This window comes from Orcinus orca, chromosome X (assembly GCF_937001465.1).
Source record: "Orcinus orca chromosome X, mOrcOrc1.1, whole genome shotgun sequence".
In the NCBI taxonomy this organism is placed as follows: domain Eukaryota; kingdom Metazoa; phylum Chordata; class Mammalia; order Artiodactyla; family Delphinidae; genus Orcinus; species Orcinus orca.
This window is the reverse complement of record NC_064580.1, coordinates 103148287-103163271: the sequence shown is the minus strand read 5'-3', so window position 1 is coordinate 103163271 and position 14985 is coordinate 103148287. Positions and strand designations below refer to the sequence as shown.

The window sequence follows — 14985 nt, the reverse complement described above, 5'->3', positions numbered from 1 at the left end:
GGGTTCAAGAGACATCTAGGATAAAATGGAGCAGATATGGGGACTGATCGGATGACCTCAGTTGACTATTTGGGAATAACTCAGGTATTAGCATCATTCCTTCATTTGAGATGAGCCACAGAGGCTGAAGAAGGTTAAATGATTTGTACGAGGTCCCAGAGCTGGAAAGAATCTGATCAGGACTCTGTCTTTCCACCCTGACATCTCCTGTTCACTCCTCCCGAGTATGCTGTTAGCCGAGTTCCTTGATCTTTATGTGTAAATCCCCTTTCAGGAATTCAAATCCTGTTTCTCCATTGACAGCTTTGCAGCATGTAAAGGTGTGAAGCCTTAGTTTATCTGAGTTTTTAATTGGTTGTCAATGTCCTAAGGTTTTACACCTTTGAGCTTCGAGATATTCTTTTCCCCAAAAAAGAAAAAAAAAGATATTCTTTTCCTTCCATTCCACTTAGTGTTTTTTTTTCTGCACAAATCTTTTATTTATTTATTTTTTAAACATCTTTATTAGAGTATAATTGCTTTACAATGGTGTGTTAGTTTCTGCTGTATCACAAAGTGAATCAGCTATACATATACATATGTCCCCATACCTCCTCCCTTTTGCGTCTCCCTGCCACTCTCCCTATCCCACCCCTCTAGGTGGTCACAAAGCACCGAGCTGATCTCCCTGCGCTATGCGGCTGCTTCCCACTATCTATTTATTTTACATTTGGTAGTGTATATATGTCCATGCCACTCTCTCACTTCGTCCCAGTTTACCCTTCCCCTTCCACTTAGTGTTTAAACAGCAATCTGGAAGCAAACCTTTCCATCCCAGGGAGGCTCAAATGAAGAGCCCGGGGCTCAGAAAGAGTGAGCCCAAGTCCTAGGCTTGGCCACTAATTAGCTGTGCGATAGAATGAGTCACTTTCTACAAGCTCATATCTGAAAACTCAGGGGAAGAGAACGAACAAATGCATAGTCACTCGGATTCAACAACTTTAGAATCTCTTAAAGTAAGTATACCTTCAAATTGTGAAAAGCCACTCTCTCGTGAATCTGTTTGGTAAAGTGAGTTTCTGACCCCATATGATGCTCATAGGTATTAGGGATTTTCCCTAAAACTCAACTGTTTGCTCACCAGGGAGTATGCCCCTGCTCTGTAGTTGCTGAGCACGGTGTTATCAGACTTAAACTGCCGACTAAAATGCACGGGTATGTTTGGTTTCCTCTCAGACACTTGTACTGCTAAGACTTTCTTTTTTGGTGGGGGGAGGTGCAATTTTCTGTTATAAAACCAGCAGGAAGAGGGATAATGAATGAAGAAGGTGAATTTACAGTTTATGGAAAAAGCCCACCATGCACTATGCCTGTCCTGAGGCATGGAGGACACGGTAAAGGAGCAGTGTCTGTGAGTGGCAGGGCCCTGTACCCCAACCGTGAGATGACAAAACTATTCTTGCTTCAAACCCCACAAGCTAGGGGAGCCCGTGAGTGAAAAGGGGCCTTTGTTGGCGCCAGCTCAGCCGGGACCAGGATCCGGCAGGGCTGCAGCTCCTGCTCAACAGGAGGGATGGAGCCCTGATACTCCACGCCACTCCCAGGGGCTCCGGGTCACAGGCCTGTGCAGTGACCCCCTTGGGATGTGCAAGCAAGGTCAAGTCCTGAGACCCCGGCACTCCTGCCGGTCCCCTGCCCCTCCCGTGGCTTCCACGAACAGCAGGAGGTGCTGGGCCTGAGGACCCTGTGCTCTTCACCCCAGGGCTTTTGGCTCCTGTAGGCAGATGACACCCCTGTGTGGGTGCTTCTCTTCGGTGAGCACCCACAGCCCGGTCTGGCTGTGACACGGCGGTCTAGGAGGCCAGGGACAGGACGAGTCACTCCCTGTGTGTGGGGGGGTGAGGCCTCACCGGGGGGGGGGGGCGCAGTCCCTCCTTGTATCCGCCATCACAGCACCACAAGCATCACAGGCGGCCGTGGGAGCGGAAACCTCCCGGGAGGCCCTGCAGAGGAGCCAAAGCGACAGGAAGAGGATGGGAAGGCCCTCTGTAGACAGGCCCTGGGCAGGTAGAAGAGAAGCGCCACCGATGGTGAGAAGAGGGATTCCAAAGGCCTCGTGATTCAGTCAACAAACAGCTACCTGTGCAGACACCACGGGGGTCACAAACTTGAAGAAGATCTGGACCGTCCCCCTGAAGGGCCTGTGCTTTTCTAGGGGAGCCAAACGATGTCCACACATCTCAGTGCAACCAGGAGAGCCTGTGGGGGGAGCAGGGGCAGCAGATGCAGAAGAGAAGGCTTCCCGGAGGCGGTGAGCTGGGGGCCGGGCTGTAAAGGAGAGCTCTGGACTGGTCTTCAGGGAGTGTGCCCTGCCATGCCCGGCAGGAAGTGAAAACCTCTTCCAGCTGTTGTGGCCTTGGGTCCCTCCCCCGTCCCCCCTGACCCTGATGACGGATCTGCAAAGGGAAAAGACGTGGTCACTTCTGATGACTAACAAGGGGTAGGGTGGGGAAAGAGAGCACCTTTCCTTAAGGAAATCTGTTATCATTGCCCAAGTGTCTTCCCCTCTAGACCATGAGCTAGGGCAAGCCACGAGTCTTGGGCACCTGTCAATCCCCAGCCCCTAACACAACTCCCAGTATATAGTAGGTGCTCAGTACATGCTCAGTGAATGACTGAATAGCTAGGGTCTGGAACATTTGTCCTGTAATTTCAAGTGGACAACCCAGCTTTTTCATGACCTGAGAAGACACTTGTTTTCCTATAAAAAAAACTGTCTGGGGCTTCCCTGGTGGCGCAGTGGTTGAGAATCTGCCTGCCAATGCAGGGGACACGGGTTCGAGCCCTGGTCTGGGAAGATCCCACATGCCGTGGAGCAACTAGGCCCGTGAGCCACAATTACTGAGCCTGCGCGTCTGGAGCCTGTGCTCCGCAACAAGAGAGGCCGCGATAGTGAGAGGTCCGTGTACCGCGATGAAGAGTGGCCCCCGCTTGCCACAACTAGAGAAAGCCCTCGCACAGAAACGAAGACCCAACACAGCCTTAAAAAAACAAAACAAAACAAAAAAACCCTCGAAGTGACTATGCTGGTGGGAAGCCCTTACTCTGTAAAAAAGTACTGTTTCTAGTGTCCTCCATAATTCAAGGTGTTTAAAAAAAAAAACAAAACCTGTCTGCCTGGGAGCATTTGATTTTGCTGTAGGCAAAGGAGCTGACCTGTTAGTCACCCTTTTCACCACAGGACTTCCATCAAATCCCCCAGGTCTGCCCTCAGGCTAGGACAACTTCCTCTTTCTTCCCCAACTCCAAGACAGGCTTTTCTTATAGCCAAGGACCCTCTGAGGCCTCAGGTGCACTTTAACACACACCCTGTGAAGACAACATCCTGCCTTTACCGCCCTCACTCAGTCAGGGGACGCTGCCATCTTTTGAAACTCAAGTTGGAAGCCTTTCATGAGAAAAGCCTGCACACTGTGACCCCTCCTGCCTCTCTTGGCTGCACAGTTGAGTGAGTCATTCATTATATTACAGGTAAATATGCTTGAGTCATAGAGATGTTTCATGTGCAGCCTTTTCTCCCAAATAGATGGTGAGCTTCTTGTTGCCAGAGACGGTAGCACCTGCTTTTCTGTCCCCAGGAATGTCTCCCAAAAGGTAATGCACACAGGTGTGCAGTAAACACTTGCGGATTGAGGAGAAGGCAGAGAACTGATATGGACCTTTCAGGGGTCCTCAAGCCCCAGACATTCACTTTGTCTATGACTGGTTAACTAACCTTCAGCTCTCAAGTTGCCCCAGAACCTGGATAGGCAAGACGCAATCCTGTTTCAACTTCGGACTACAGATCGGGAAATCCTGGTTATAGGCCTGACTCTGCCGCTAACTAGCGTGAACTTTGGTAAGCCAGTTAGCTGCTTTTGGCCTCAGTTTGCGCAATTAAAAAAATAGGGAGACTCCTACTTCTGGCTAAGATGATGTGGTAGAAATTGTATGTACTCTCCTGCATGAAACAACCAAAAAAAAAAAAGCCAGACAATATGAAGCAACAATTTTCAAGACACTATATATTAGGCAACAAAGGACAGTGATCCCAGAGAGATGGAAAGCAAACAAGAAGAGCCCTGTGAATGACCAGCTTATTTGTAAAACAACTTCATTGAGATATAATTCATATACCATACACATTATAATAATTATAATTCACATTCATCCATTTCAAGTGTACGATTCAATGGTTTTTAGTATATTCACAGACATGGGTGACCATCACCAATTTCAGAACGCTTTCCTCACCTCAGAAAGAAATCCTATACCCTTTAGTTTTCTATTCCCTATTCCGTCCAGCCCTAAGCCACTATTAATCTACTTTCTGTCTATAGATTTCTTTATTCTGGACATTTCAAATAAATGGAATCTTATAATATGTGGTCTTTTGTAACTGGCTTCTTTGACTCAGTATAATGTTTTCCAGGATGAATCCATGCTGTATCATGTATCAGTAAGCACTTTGCTCCTTTTACGGCCAAATAATATTCCATTGTATGGATATAGCACATTGTATTTACACATTCATCAGTTGATGGACATTTGGGTTTTCACCTTTTGGTTATTATGAATAATGCTGCTATAACAAGTTTTTGTTTGTTTGTTTTTGTTTTGTTTTGTTTTGTTTGCAGGAGAAAACGGGCCTCTCACTGTTGTGGCCTTTCCCGTTGCGGAGCACAGGCTCCGGACGCGCAGGCTCAGTGGCCATGGCTCACGGGCCCAGCTGCTCCGCGGCATGCGGGATCATCCCGGACCGGGGCACGAACCCGTGTCCCCTGCATCGGCAGGCGGACTCTCAACGACTGCGCCACCAGGGAAGCCCACAAGTTTGGGTTTTTTTGTGGACATATATTTTCCTTTCTCTTGGAAGGAAGATATTCTTCAATTCTTAGAAGAGAATTGTTGGACTATATAGTAACTCTATGTTTAAACTTTTCAGGAACTACCAGACTGTTTTCCAAAGTGGCATTTTACATACCCACCAACAATGTACAAGAGTTCTGATTTCTCCACATCCTCGTGAATACTTGCTAGTATCTGGCTTTTTTATTATAGCCATCCGAGTGGGTATGAAGTGGTATGAAGTTCATTGTGGTTTTGATTTGCATTTCCCTGATGATGTTGAGAAACTTTTCATATGCTTATTGGCCATTTTGTATATCTTCCTTGGGGAAATAATCATTTCATATCCTTTGCCCATTTTTTAATTGGGTTATTTATGTTTTTATTATCAAGTTGTAAAAATTCTTTATATAGTCTAGATACAATCCCCTCATCAGATTAATGATTTGCAAATATTTTCTCCCATCCTGTGGGCTGTCTTTGCACTTTCATGAATGTCCTTTGAAGCACAAAAGTGTTTTATTTTGATGAGGTCCAATTTATCTATTTTTCTCTTTTGTTTTTCATCCTTTCGGTGCAATAAATAAGAAACCTTTGCCAAATCTAAGGTCATGAAGATTTACCCCTATGTTTTCTTATAAGAGTTTTATAGTTTTAGCTCTTATATTTAAGTTTTTGATCAATTTAAAGTTGATTTTTGTATATGGTGTGGGGCATGGTCCAACTGCATTCTTTTACATGCGGTTATCCAGTCGTCTCAGCATTATTATTATTATTATTTATTTATTTTTTTTTTTTTTTGCGGTACGCGGGCCTCTCACTGCTGTGGCCTCCCCCGCGGCGGAGCACAGGCTTCGGACGCGCAGTCCCAACGGCCATGGCTCACGGGCCCAGCCGCTCCGCGGCACGCGGGATCCTCCCGAACCGGGGCACGAACCCGCGTCCCCTGCATCGGCAGGCGGACTCCCAACTACTGCGCCACCAGGGAAGCCCCTCAGCATTATTTTTTGAAATAACTATTCTTTCACCATTGAATGAACTTGGCACTCTTGTCAAAAATCAGTTGACCATAGACACATGGGTTTATTTCTGGAGTCTCAATTTTATTCCATTGATTTATATGTCTATCTCTATGCCATTTCCACACTATCTTGACTATCATTGCTTTGTAGTAAATTTTGAAATTGGGAAGTGAGAATCCTCCTACTTTGTTCTTCTTTTTCAAGATTGCTTTGGCTATTCTGGGTCACTTACAATTCCATATGAATTTTACAATCAGCTTGCCATTTTCTAAAGAGAAGCCAGCTGAGATTCTTATAGGGATTGCATCAAATCATAGATCAATTTGGGAAGTATTACCATCTTAACAATATTAAGTCTTCCAATCCATGAGCATGGAATGTGTTCCATTTAGATCATTAATTTCTTTCAACAGTGTCTTATAATTTTCAGAGTATAAGTTTTACACTCCTTCACTTAACTTTATTCCTAAGTATTTTATTCTTTTTGATGCTACTGTAAATGGAATTGCTTTTGTAATCTTGGATTGTTCATTGTAAGTATACAGATCCACAATTGATTATTGTATATTGATCCTGTATTCTGCAACCTTGCTGAACTTTTTAATTAGTTATAATGGGTGTTTTGTTTTCTTTGTGGATTCCTTGAGATTTTCTACATACAAGATCTTGTCATCTGCAAATAGAGATAATTTTACTTTTCCCTTTCCAGTGTGGATGTCTTTTATTTCTTTCTGTGGCCTAAGTGCCCTGGATAGAACTCCAATAAAATGTTGGGCTGCAGAGATTGTTTTGTTCCTAATTTTAAGGGTATAAAGCACCTATGCTTTCACCATTAAGTATGATGTTAGCTGTGGGTTTTTCATAGAAGTCCTTTGTTAAGTTGAGGAAGTTCTCTTCCATCCCTAGTTTATTGAGTGTTTCTGTCATGAAAGGTTGTTGGATTTTGTCAAATGCTTTTTTGCATCTATTGAGATGATCATGTTATTTTGTTTTTTATTCAATTATTATGAGGTATTACATTAACTTACTTTCAGATGTTAAACAGACTGCTTATTCCTAGGATAACTCCCACTTCTCATAGTGCATAATTCTTTTTATATGTTGTTGGATTCACTTTGCTAAGGATTTTTGCACCTATGTTCATAAGAGATAATAATCTGTAGTTTTCTTTCCTTGTGATGTCTTTGGTTTTGGTATGAGGGTAATATTAGCCCCATAGAATGAACTGGGAAGTGTTCCAGCCTCTTCTATTTTTGGAAGAGTTGGTGAAGAGAAGAGTTAGTATTAGTTGTTTAAATGTTTGTTAGAATTCAGTGGTGAACCGTCTGGACCTGGGGTTTTCTTTGTGGGCAGTTTTGTTTAAAATTACTAATTCAGGCTTGTCACTTGTTATAGATCTATTAATACTGTTTTTTTTCTTGAGTCAATTTCAGTAGTTTGTGTCTCTCTAGGAATTTGTCCATTTCATCTAATTTATTGGTATATAATTGTTCATAGAATTCCCACATAATCCTTTTTTATTCCTGTAAAGTCAGTAGTAATATCCCCTCTTTCATTTCTGATTCTAGAAATTTGAGTCTTCTTTTTTTCTTCGTCAATCTAACTAAAGTTTTGCCAATTTTGTTGATCTTTTCCAAGAACCAGCTTTTGGTTTCACTGATTTTCTTGATTGTTTTTTCTATTATCTAGTCCAATAATTTCCACTCTGATCTTTATCATTTCCTTCTGGCTTGCTTTAGGTTTAGTTTGCCCTTCTTTTCCCAGCGTCTTAAGGTGGAAGATTTGACCCAACTTAGTGCCTTCAGAAAGTTTCCAGGATAGGACATGGGGAAGGGGAGCTGAGGCAGAGCTTGGAAGACTCCCTGGGTTGCGGACACCAATCTCAGAGTTCAGGGAGCCAAGTCAGGTAGAGCTTATACATTTTGTCCTGTTTTTTGGTTCTTTAAAGTAAGAGGGTAAATCCAGTCTCTGTTACTTGGTCGAACGGAAATTGTGCAAAATCTTCTTAAGTATCAATAGAAAGCTTTATTTAAATCTCAGAATGGCCTCTCCAAAAAGAAAGAAAGAGAGAATGAGAGGATCAAAGGAGGGGTGGGGCAAGCATTTGTGGTGTTGGGCAACAGAGACAAGGCTGGTGCGGTCATCAGGTGGTCGAAGCCATCAGATACACAAGGTTCCAAGTTACAAAAAGAAAATGTATTGTTCTTCTCTCCTTGTTGAGATATAGTATATACACACATAAGACTATTTTCTTAGATTTAGAAAGTCACTGGTGCAGGTTAATGTTGTATAATTGTTCATTTTCTCTTATTTTATTCTGTAGTTGGGAGGAGTAGAAAGAAAAGGATGGAGGAAAAAAGAAAGAATCTGTTCTTCATTCTTTAGGTTTTTTGTTTTTTAGAAGCCCAGGGGAATTTTATCAACACTGATATCACCCCAGAGTTCATCCCCCAAAAAGTGATATCCACTGATATCCAACTTTTATCCTACCTTCTACATATATATTTGTCAGCATTTGTTCAAGTTAAAAATAAAAGTTTACTTTCAGTAAATAAGCTTAACTATGAACAGATTTCTCATTGGTAAATAACACCAAGTAAAGTCTTTCCTTATATTATTTGGTTTTGTTTTGGCCCACCTTACCTTTGAAAGCCATCACTTTCTATCACTGGGTAAGCCTATTGTGAATTCCTTTATTGGTACCTAATATAATAAAGCAGAAACTAACACACCATTGTAAGGCAATTATACTCCAATAAAGATGTTAATAAATAAATAAATAAAAATTAAAAAAATTAAAATGTCAAGTTAAAACAATTTTCGTAAAGAGAGAGATAGACATCTAGCCTCTGGAATCTGGTTACTAAATATGGGGTCTGTGTATCAACAGCATGAGCAACACCTGAAAGCTTTGTGGATATGCAGAATCTCAGGCCCTCCCCGGACCTTCATAGTCACATTTTAACAAGGTTCCCAGGAAATTCCTATGCACGTTAAACTTTTAGATGCATACTGCTCTAGAAAGCACCATTATCAAAAAAAACCCCAGTGACGATCCAGGTTGGCCTAGAGGCCCATGTAATGTTGAAGAGCAACATTTTGGTTTAGAGAGCCATATGGGAAGAAGCTGGGCTTCACCTAAGGTGGGACCAGGCTTAAGTCACCAATTTGGGACTACTGCAGGTAAACGGAACAGGACAGAAAGGGTTGGGCTGGGGTGCAGCCTAGAACTCACAGAGGCTGAGACACAGAGAAAGACCTAGAGAGGCAAAGATGGAATGGTGGCGGTGGAAAAACGAATCAAGGAAACTCTAATTCCAGAAGGATACAAATACTATAATATCATTTATATGGATTTTAAGAACATGTAATACAATTACTATACATATATATATATATATATATATATATATATAGTGATTGTACGTGTGTGTGTGTGTGTGTGTGTGTAGGCATACATGGGAATGATACATATAAATGTAGCATACATATAAAGACATGTACGGGAATGATAGCACATCTAGGGTAGTGGTTACCTCTTGGAAGGTGTATTAGTTATTGTGTAGTATAATAAATTACCCCCAAAACTTAGCTGCTTAAAACATACTTTCAGGAATCCAGGCGTGGCTTAGCTGGGTCTTCTGCTTCAGGGCCTCTCGCAAGCCCGCAGTGAAGGCGCTGGCCAGGGATGTCACCTCATCCGAAGGCTCTACTGGGAAGGGTCTGCTTCCAAGTTCAGTCACATGGTTGTTGGCAGGATTCCATTTTTCACAGACTGTTGGACAAAGGATTCAGTTCCTCATAAGCTGTTGGCTGCAGGCCTCCTTGAGTCTCTGGCATGTGGGTCTCCCTACAGAGCATCTCGCAACACAGCATCAAGCTTCATCAGAGTAAGTAAGAGGGCAAGAGAGAGTGCCAGCAGTATGGAAGTCACAATCTTTTGTAGCTTAATCACAGAAGTCCCATCCCAACAGCCCAACACCTTTGTCATATTCTACGCATTAGAATCAAGTCACTAAGTCCAACCTAGATAGAGATTTCTCCAAAGAAGACATACAGATGGCCAAGAGGCACATGAAAAGATGCTCAACATCATTAACTATTAGAGAAATGCAAATCGAAACTACAATGAGGTAACACCTCACACCAGTCAGAATGGCCATCATCAAAAGGTCTATAAATAATAAATGCTGGAGAGGGTGTGGAGAAAAGGGAACCCTCCTACACTATGGTGGGAATGTAAACTGGTACAGCCACTATGGAAAACAGTCTGGAGGTTCCTTAAAAAACTAAAAATAGAGTTACCATATGATCCAGCAATCCCACTCCTGAGCATATATCCGGAAAAGAGCAAAACCCTAATTCGAAAAGATACATGCGCGCCTATATTTATAGCAGCACTACTCACAATAGCAAAGACGTGGACACCTAAGTGTTCATCGACAGAGGAATGGATGAAGAAGATGTGGTGCATATGTGTGTACACACACACACACACACACACGCACACAGATGCACACACACATATACAATGGAATATTACTCAGCTGTAAGAAAGAATGAAATATCACCATTTGCAGCAACATGGATGGACCTAGAGATTATCATACTAAGTGAAAGAACTCAGGCAGAGAAAGACAAATATTATATAATATCACTTATATGTGGAATCTAAAAAATTAATACAAATCAACTTATTTACAAACGGAAATGGACTCAAAGACATAGAAAACAAACCTATGGTTACCAAAGGGGAAAGGGGAGGGGGAGGGATAAATTAGGAGTATGGGATTAGCAGATGCACATCATTGTATATAAAATAGATAAACAAGGATTTACTGTATAGCACAGGGAACTATATTAAATATCTTGTAATAACCTATAATGGAAAAGAATCTGAAGCTGCACACCTAAAACTAACACAATACTGTAGATCAACTATAGTTAAATAAATGAAGTGTTTTTAAAAAAAGAAGTGCACCAGGGATTATAGTAGCTGTAGTGGTGAAAAATTCATTTTCACAATCCTTAGGAAGTTCCAGGTGAGGTTGGAAACTCTCAGCATTATTAGTGTCCAATAAGGGTGTTAATCGTACACATGCTCAGAATGCAGATTTCCTTCCCAACATCAGTACACTTTATGATTGCTCTACTCATGATCCATATAACAGAATAAATTCCTTCACTTTAGGACCAACTGTTAATAGCCTTTGGGGCAAGACGAAGATGACAGCTGTGTGCTTGTTCTGTACAACTCGGAATGGTATCTTGTCCATAAGCAGGAAATTCAGTTCAACTAAGCAAACCTGGAACAAATGCCAAGTATAGCACTCGGCTCCAGTTACCACTGCCGTATTCTCTCTCCCTTTCTTAAGAAAACACGTCTGTGGCTCCATCACAGGTCTCTTAAGAATTGGCACCTCTTGCTTGCCCCTTGGGCCCAGAAGCACAGAACATGCCATGGTGGAAAGGTTGCAGGCCCATGCTGTTGCTGTTTGCAATTACTTTAATTCCCCAAAATAATCCCTTGACTTTCAACTTCTCAGAAGGGAAACTGAAAAGATGAGGAGAGGGCAGGAACACATATAACCACATTGTCTCACATTATGCTTATTACCTCAAGCCCATTTTCTTCGCAAAGTGAAGCTTTTGCAGAATTCATAAAGGAGGGCCTTAAACAGACTCTGAAAGAGTTTTAAAGTACTTCTTAAAAATTACCCAAAATAGGATTTACCAAATGTTCAAAAGTAATTATGATGAATCACAATTGTAAAGAAACAGTTTTCTGTCTTTATTACAAAGTTATTTTTAAAGTGTTTCTTCATGAATCATACAAAATAACTGATTGCAACATAAACTGTCATTTTTATAACTATTTCTGAAAGAGGGAAACTCTGGTTTAAAAAAAGGCAACCAATATTTTAATTGAAAAAACTAATTTCTGCACAGTAAAAGAAATGACACAATAATGAGACAATGCATCCCCAAGTGTAAATTATATCATTATTTAAAGTTACTATTCTTAAATTTTGGTGCAATTCTAATCCATAGTAAACCTCTAAACCCTCTTGGTAAAATGGCAAATCCTTCAGGATTATTCCATTCTTTCAGGATCAGAGCAACACTGTATCTTAATTTTTGAAACTGGAACCCATTTTTTTTTTAAACAGAGAGACATATTGATGATAGAGTCTATGAATTCTCTGTCCAGACAGGTTCCTATTCGGAGTGAAGTAAGGAGCACTGAATACTTTCACAGGAACTGACACCGCATACCATTCCTTTGTTTTTTAAAAAAATGGAGGTATTTTAGTAAAAAAGTGTGATCTCTACTCTCAGGTCCTTCTGTTCTCATCACTACCATGAACATCAATAACTGGTCGTACTGACACTTCTATTCTCAGGACACAATGTTCTGAATGGAGTGGAGGGCATTTGGTGCTTACAGAACTGTACTGAGATGCTCTCGATACTAGACCCTTCCCCATGTCAGCTGTTCCTGCCATCATGACAGTTGGCATTTCTGAAAGCACCCATCAAGTTGTATGATAACATAAATTACATGTCTGTATTTCCCATTAGACTGTGAACTTCCTGAGGGAAGGGATAGGCCTTTTTAAAAAGAGTATTATCTCTAATATTTTCTAATACAGTGCCTCAAATGATCATAAAGATAACAATGATAATAACAACTCTTAGTGAGCACTTACTATGTACCGGGCCCTATATTCTAAGCACTTGATGTGATTAACTCAACTAATCCTCACAATGACTCTACGTGGGAGGTACTATCCCCATTTTACAAACGAGGAAACAACAGGTTGAGTAACTTGTCCAAGACGATACAGCTAACTTAGCTGCAGAGGCAGGACTGGAACCCATGCAGTCCAGCTCCAGAGTAGCCTTTCAAAGCTATTGCCCTGGGAAGCTTCTATTGCTCAAAACCTTTTGCAATTCCTTCTTCGGAATTGTTTTCAGAGTCAGTTTATGAATCGCAGAAGAAAAGTAGTCAATACATTGTGATCACAGCTCATTTTTAAATAGACAGTGTTATTGAGTTTGATGAATACCTGATTTGCCCAACATGTTTCCTAATAACATCTGTTTGCCAAAAATCACATTCTCCAGCAAAAGAAGAAAGATTTGCTATCGTTGAAGATGGTCCAAGAATATGATGCAGAGACTTTTTTCAGTTAACAAACATTTACTGAGCAACTGCTTGGCCCCAGGGATACAAAGTCAAACAAGACATCTTCCCTACCTTCAGATAAGGGAGACACACAATCCAGTGTGATAAGTGCTTTGATAGATGTAAGCACAGGATGCTCAGGGAGCCCAGAAGAAGAGCATCAAACCCAGACTTGAGGGTGAGGGCCGGCTCCCTGGAGGAGGAGGTGAGGTCTAATTTTAGTCCCAAAAGACAAGTAGTTGTGGCCACACCAATAGAACAAGGGCTCGGACTCTCAAGATGGCTACACTAACTGGGAGATTATGTCTTCGGATGGGTACACCCTCTCAGGTTTATTTTTAGAAGATAACAATCCTATTACTTTTAAGTTCACGCCTGGTACTCAAGTTGGTTTTGCTTTTAAATGAAACCTGGAAACGTGTGGATGGCAGTTTGAACGCTGCCTAATTTTAAATGTTTGCGTGTTGTTTGCTTTTGTTAGTGAGCCATTTACAGTTCAAGTTTCCCTGAAGAATTTTGCTGATGGAGTAAACAGAAAACAAACCAATATCTAAGGAAGTCCCTGTTGTCATAGTCTATTTGTATATGGTGGGCACATGATGATGATTTGTTTAACAGAGTAAGGAGTCAATCCTTAATACTGATTCTCCCTAATTGAAGCAAAATAGTTGGTTTCCTTTATTTCCTATGAGCCAAGGTGGGACAGGATACCCCACACATGGAGAGAAGTGGATGCTCTGGCAGAAGCTTATACTTTTCTTAATATATCAACTTGGAAAACAGTAGCTTTGAACACTGAGCAGTGGGACACGTGGCAATCCAAGAAGGGCTTTCTCTCGTTTTGTGGCTTATCTGCCCTTAAAAACCAAACTACCGCAGGATCACACAAAATTGTCCTCAGAGAGGGGAAAGGGGGCTTGGGAGGTGGGTTAAGCACTGTCCACCATGGGTGGGCTCGGTGCTTGGAGATGACGAGAGAGGGAGGAAAGTGCTCTGGATACCCTAGTTGTATGCTGAGGCAAGAGTTTGAAGGCTCTCTTCTCTGTAGTCCTCATCCGCTAGGTGGCCTGACCCTAACTCTGGAATCGTTAAAGAAAGCAAGACAGGACACATAATGAGGAAGCTCAGATGAGGCATGGGATGCTGCCTGTGAAGAACAGGCCTTTCTGGGATTTGAGAGTGAAACAATCATGAGTAGGAGGACACACTGGGCACTCAGGAGACAGGAACTCGTGGTGGGCAAAGGGCACCGAAGACAAACTTGATCTGCTTCACAAGTCTGTCTAGAGCTGGGCCAAGTGAGCTCAAAAAGTAAGGGGCAAGAGATGGTAGGAAGGAAAAGATATCTGCCCACCTATCATTTATTTACTCATTTAGCACATGAGATGTTTAAAGAACTGTGAGAGACAGCTGAAGGAGCTACAGAAAAGAAAGTAATACAGTTCCTGCCCTCAAGCAGTCTGTAATCCCAAGGGAATCCAAGGCTGTGCAGAACTTATGCCTTGTTGCTAAGATATAGAACAGTGAGAGAAATGGGAAAATGTCCTTCTCTAGACCCGCCACACCTTCTCCCCAGCACTACTACTATCCCTGGGGGCAGGTTAGATCAGTCTTCTCTGGAAAGTTCCCTCTCAGTCTTACAACTCTACTTCTTCTAAGAGGCTGCAGAATCAGCATTTGTTTTGTTTTGTTTTGTTTTTTTTGGCCACACCGCACGTATTGCAGGATCTTAGTTCCCCGACCAGGGATTGAACCTGCGCCCTTGGCAGTGAAAGTGCGGAGTCCTAACCACTGGACCGCCAGGGAATTCCCAGAATCAGCGTTTTCAAGCATGGCCTAGGAATCCTCTAGATTTTACAAAGAATGCAGGAATATTCTTTCAAAAGATTTCCCTATGTGTTTCTAGTT

The 14985-nt window shown here is 42.0% G+C and overlaps 1 long non-coding RNA gene across 3 annotated transcripts in view; it reads right to left on the bottom strand.

Annotated features, from left to right (window-relative positions):
• Window positions 1-14985, bottom strand: part of LOC117203653 (uncharacterized) — an 84235-nt gene that overhangs the window by 8175 nt on the left and 61075 nt on the right. For all 3 annotated transcript variants that reach the window (XR_007474789.1, XR_007474788.1, XR_004486504.2), the window contains one exon: window positions 9496-9663. This is a non-coding gene — a long non-coding RNA (uncharacterized LOC117203653). The remainder of the gene's footprint in view (window positions 1-9495; window positions 9664-14985) is intronic.